The sequence below is a fragment of the Parus major genome, chromosome 9 (assembly GCF_001522545.3).
Source record: "Parus major isolate Abel chromosome 9, Parus_major1.1, whole genome shotgun sequence".
In the NCBI taxonomy this organism is placed as follows: Eukaryota; Metazoa; Chordata; class Aves; order Passeriformes; family Paridae; genus Parus; species Parus major.
The window spans coordinates 17,670,348-17,676,400 of record NC_031778.1 but is presented as its reverse complement, the minus strand read 5'-3'; positions in this window follow the sequence as shown (position 1 = coordinate 17,676,400).

The window sequence follows — 6,053 nt, the reverse complement described above, 5'->3', positions numbered from 1 at the left end:
TTCCCCAGCTCCTGCAAAGAACTCAGTGTATATCCAAAAATAGAAACATAAATAATCTTTTTTCTTTTTTTTCCCTCCCCCCAGTATGTTTCATTCATTGATTTCCTTCCCCCCTCTCAGCCCAGGTAAGACACCAGAACCCATCATTTCTTTTTCGCTTAAATTAAGATGGAAGCAAACTTTATCTATTTCCTTACAGGTCCTTGCAGGTAGGGTCCATAATGTACTTGCTGTTTAGTTTTTAAATTCAGTGGATAAACACTGATCTGGAGCCAATGGCAATGTTCCTGAGAGCCAGATGTGGTCAGTGGGTTCATGGGGAAACTCTCAGGAGTTGAGTAGGAGCCCTGTATGTTCTTGCCTTGCCTCTCAGCCCAGGTCAGGGCATGCTGACAACATGCTGGTTTAGAGCTTTGCATTAGAAAGGCTGTGTTTAAAACCTGGCTTTTAAAAGGTGTTAAGCGGCACCAATCATTATGATAATGATGCTTATTGTTTTGGGAAGAAATGCTGTGTTTAAGCAGACTGGTGATATCCTATTTATTATTGTTTGTGGTGGTGAAATGGTAAAATTTGCCTTTAAGGTAAGATTGTGAACTGGAAGAGGAAAAAAACCAACTTCATTCTTCATAACAGCCATATCCCTTTGTTCCCTTTTCATGGATTCCTGCTGCATTTAATTGGTCAAACTTTGACAAGCAGTAGCCCCTCTACATACCTTTGACAGAGCCAAGGGGATACGATGGGTAAACAGGTTTGGAGTTTTGATACAGTGTTCTCTTCCCCAACAGTCAGTCTTAGATGTTCATAAAAATAAATATTTGGACTGCAATATGGCAAAAATATAGGGTTAAAAAAAGTCTGGAGCTGCTATAAATATAAATATTGTTATATTTACAGAAGTAAGGGTTGTGATAGCAAATAAATACAGCTTTATTAATAAAGATTGCCATTATGCAGCTGAGGACCTTGAAGTGCTTAACAATTCATTAAAGCTCCACAACCCTTACCCTTCTGCATTATCAATAAATGTTATGATTATATACCTATTCTAAAGTAGGTAAATGGAGACCCTGTGCACTTGAGTGAATCTTTTTTCCTCAAGGTCACATAATGACTTGGTGATAGAATTCAGCAATCTTTACATTACCACCTGAGACTGCTCCTTAGAAAATTCATTTTTGGAAAAGAGAGGGGAAAAGAAAGGGTATTTATGCTGGTGTCAATACAGCTCTTCTGTCTGAGGAAGCATTGTCTTTGGTTCCTGTAGAGTACATATTGGATGTGCTGCTCAGGGCTTTTTTTGAATGGCAAATTCATCTTTTCTTGCATTGCCAGTCAACTAATTGCTGTCTGTGCAGCCTCACAACTGTTCTAAGTTTGTTCTGCATAATTTTATTTCTGCTCATGATCTCTCATGCTTTTGTTTGTGTAAGTTGGTTTGCACATTATACAACACTTGTCAGACTCCCTTGCAGGGAAATAACTGGAGAATTGTGCTGCATAATATTTTGAGTGAGAAGAAGTCAGTCTTCATCTGGTTGATTTGATAGTCCCAGGAATCACTTTGCTTGTTGCCAAAGAGTGAAATCCAGCCTGTAAAAGAGAGTGGGCAGGTGCAGGCTCGACAGCCTGAACAAAATTGAAAGAGCAGCATGTCAGAACTAAATTTGGATTTTGCAGAGGTAAGTTGCATATTGCCTGAGTCATCAAAGGCAGCAGGAACCTATTGCTTTTGGGTAGAGCAGAGGCAGCATCCTCCTGCCCAGGTACCTCTAAAGCTCTCTATAAAAGGCTTCCTTTCTGGGTGGCAGCATGGCAAGGTTCACGTTACTCTCTGACAGACTCCTTTGTTGGCCTCATGCAAAGAATCTGTTCCACTGCCCTGTGAAAATAATGATCAAGTCTTCCCAGAAATCATTAGCCAGGAACTATTTCTGGCAAAAGTGTTGCCCGACTCTATGCTTAGGCAAAAAAATTGTCAAATACACATGGCCAACCCTAAATATTTATGATTTATGAGCCAGATCTTTCAAAACAATGGAAATAGATTAAAAAGTATTACTTTGTTCACATCAGCTAGAATTGAAAATATGTGCCTTGTAAATAAAACAGATTCTTAAATAATGCAAATATTCTAGAAACTGGTGTGCTTATGAAAATTTTGTGGGCTTTTATCAGGTGATCACAAGAATTATAGTAAAATTCTGAGCTCTGGCAACAATCATGTTGCTTTGTGACTACGTAAAAAAATCCCAAATTCCAGGCCAATCAAGTCTTTTACATTTGTGGCATTTTTCAAAAGCAAAAATCTACTCCTGTGTGCACTTTAGCAACAGATGGAATTGTGCTGTTTTCTCATACATAAAAAAAATAGATTTTCACCCCACAATATTTCCAGGTTATTTTTACTGGAAATGTATCCTTTCAATGTTCTGTCATTTCAGAATAATAAGGACACTTTCATTTCCTGAATTTTCCTTGCTAGCCTGGATAGAATGTGCTGCCATTGACCTGTTCCAATTAAGGCTTCACAGTATGAACATCAGCATTTTATACTCATGGCAAAAACAAAGCTCAATTCTGCCATGTGCAAACAAGCCATACAGTTGCCAATTGTGCTAAAGAAAAATCTGTGACCTGTTGGCTCAATCAGGGTTTAAGCAGTTATAAATTAGTCTTGCTCTAATGGTATATGGTGAAGTTGCTAGCAGTGCTCATTGGACAAGCTCTGGACAAAACATCACAGTACAGACATGGAGATTTGACTCTGACCCACATTTTGTGTGAAATTAAACTAAAGAAGCTGTGGTTTCTATGAAGCATTGTGACAGGAGAGTGTTCAGACTTTCCACTTGCATATTCATTTTCTAGAGCAGTTGGACTTCTGTCATTTAAGTCTGAACTGCTGAAATGGGAGGTAGTTGTATGCTGTTAGAATATAAGAAAATGCCCAAACTTTTCAATCTTGCTTTCTCCTTCTTCAGTTAGAAGTGAATTTCTTACTAGTATCCAGTCATGTTTGAGGAAAATCAATATTTCAGATTTTTCCCCCTTTTGCTGAATGTGTATCACACGAGGAACGCAATCAGACAGCAGTGGTTCTCTGGGAAAAGATCAACCTCATTTTGCAGACTCAAGAAGTTCAAGTAATTCCAACAGCATGCAAATGTTGGTGCTTAACCAGAAATTGTCTCTGAACCTTTATGTTCATTGCTGCTTCTTGATTGAGCATTCATGTTGTTGTATGGTAGAAGAAAAGGTTGCAAGATAATTCCTTACCACTCTGGCAAGCTGTGATCTGGGGTGTAGAGGGAATCATCTCCCTTATTTTGTCAGCGTTACTCCTTTGAACTCCTGGCTAAAAAAGTATAATAAAGATCTGTCTCAAAAGGAAGGTCATCAGGCAAGTACTGAGACTTCAGGAAGTCTTAAGCAAACCTACAGAGTCTTTCTGCCATTCAATTGCTCCATCCTGAGCCAGGCTCTTCCTTACTGGTGTATTCTGTAATGAAAATGCCAGTGCTGCTCTAATTCCTGCTGCTCTAATGTGCCTCTCCCTGGCCCTTGCACTGAACGCTGATTATTCCCTCAGTGGTGGTGCCTTGTGCTGTGTGGAGTCCTGGAGAAGCAGTGGTCACGAAGCCTGAAGGAAAATGTGGCTCAGTCTAATCCTAGAGGCAATTAGCTGCTGGATGGGAAATATTATGTTGGGAAGATGAAAATGTAGCAGCTCAGTTTGGCTACATGCTTCAACCCCAGGTGTTTGACAGCTTCGATGTGGACACTTCCCCCTTGTAAAAAGCACTTTCTGAAACTCCTATTTTATTTACCTGGCTGTTGCTACTGGGAGCCCATTACAAGGACCAGAGGGCACAAAGGTATTGCTCTTTTGCTGGACTCCACAACAGAGGATGCATTAAAAATGTGTAGACCGAGGGGGAACTGCATGGAAGTTTAAGTGAAAGTGTTCCTAGAAGTCTTCCTCATTAATTGTCTCAAGGGCTCCAGCTGCTTGAAACATGTGTCCCAAGGGCAAACTTATTCTCTAAGAAGACAACAGACATCAGATCTTGGCAGGCTAATGTGCAAACTCTTTAGTATCTGCATTAACTCTCTAGGTGCTAAGATTAATTTTTTCCTAATTGCTAATGCTATCTTTGGAGGAAGCTGACACAGAAATTGAAGTTACTCAGGGAGTTTGGTTGTGGAGTTCAGGTGCACAAGGTGAAATCTTAGAACTGATTGCATAAGGCTAAAGCATAATCCTTCTGGGTGAGAGAGTTTTGGCTGTAATATTCTTCAGCCAGTGAAAACACACAGATTATACAAAGCAACTTTTTGATCATGTTTTTGTAAATTGCCCATTGGGTTAATGGTTTTCCAAGAACTCCTTGTTTTTTTGTTCTTTTCATTAATTGTTGGACGGGATCTGTGCTCCAGAGGCAGCAAGAAGCTGGACTTTAAGTCAAAATATTCAGGTTTGATTTTCACCCCTGCCCTGTATTGTTAAAGGTTTGAGGAGCTATCCAGCTTTCTTGGAGATGTTCAAAGCTCAGTATTCTCTGTCCTATGATGAGGTTCTTAGAGGTCTGTGGTGTTTCTGAGGTGTTGCTTTGGTGGTGTGTTCTTTGTTTTTTTTTTGGTTTTTTTTTGAAGGGGGGAGGGAGTAACTTTTTTTTTTAGCATCTATTATGTAAATCACCCACAATTGTCGCAGATATCACTAGGGGCCCATAATCATTATCAGTGGTTATTACCTCTTGAGGAGCGGTTCTCAAATGTCCTAAGTAATTTGGAATAATAACTGTTTCCGTTTCGCTGACAGAAGTTTCAGCAGAAACAGATATCTGGTTTGGCATCACTTGGTACAGTTCTGCCCATAGAGGAAGCCTTAATGTGGCCTCAACAAGAAAAGAAACCATGCAGTTTTAAGCAGATTAGATAATTGAGATTAGCCCTCTGTGATCTTGCTGTGTTTTCATTTATTTCAAAACAGTCTAACACAGAGCATGTTGAGCAATCAGTCGAAAATCACGTGCAAACACTGCCTAAGTACCGATAAGGATCGTGGAGGTAAACAATGAATTCCTACTAATGGCTAAGTCACCAAGGTAAGATCAAGACTAAATACACACCCTTAGTTAAATATAATTTCATTAACTCAGGTTACGTGGCTTTAGTAAAGGGTTTTCTCCTCTCCCAGCGCTCCACTTTCTGATGCTTGTCAAATGAATGGCATACAACCAATCCATCATTTTCAACTTTGTTTGTCTGTACCAGAGATGTGTTTTGAGCTGAGCAATAATCCAGTGTAGTTCTGTAAATCTCACAGCCAATCAACCCTAGGTGCATGTGGCAGTGCTGGTTAGGGAAGCACTATTTCAGTGTGTTTTGTGAATAACGTTTCTATACCTGAATTCTATTAAATTCTACCTTATTCTAATTTTTAAAAATTACATGCTGTATTATAAACAGCCAGATATCCCATTGTTTCATCTCATTTAGAAGGCATACAGGTTTTGCTATCGTGTTCTGATTGCAGGGGTTAAAGATTTTCTAATCCCCAGTTATTATTCTGCATTGTGTGCTGTGTTCTTCGTGTCATTCACTCATCCCTTTTCACCATCTCCCTTTCCAGAATTCTACGTAGATGTGTTGGGATTTTGTTTATGTGGGGGCTTGGTGTTTGGTTGCATTTTTCCCCTCCCCCCCATACTTGATAACCAAGTTCAGGTATTTCAAATATTGGCAGTTTATCCCTGATTTAAGATTTTTGTAGACAATCCTAACTTGAGGTATACAACTGGTATTTATATCTCAGAATTTGGCTCTCTGTGTAAGACTTGATTTCCTTCTTGTGATGTCTCACATCCTTTACTTCTTTCTTCCCATGCAGTAACTTTTTTGGATCAGTTGTCTTTCTCTAGTTTTCTGGCCAACCTTCTTTCTAAAATATTACTAAAACATAAAATATTTAGATTCCCTTTTGTGAAATATTCTTCATTTAAGCTTCTAATCAGCAATGCAGCAGGTGAAAACAATGTGAGGAC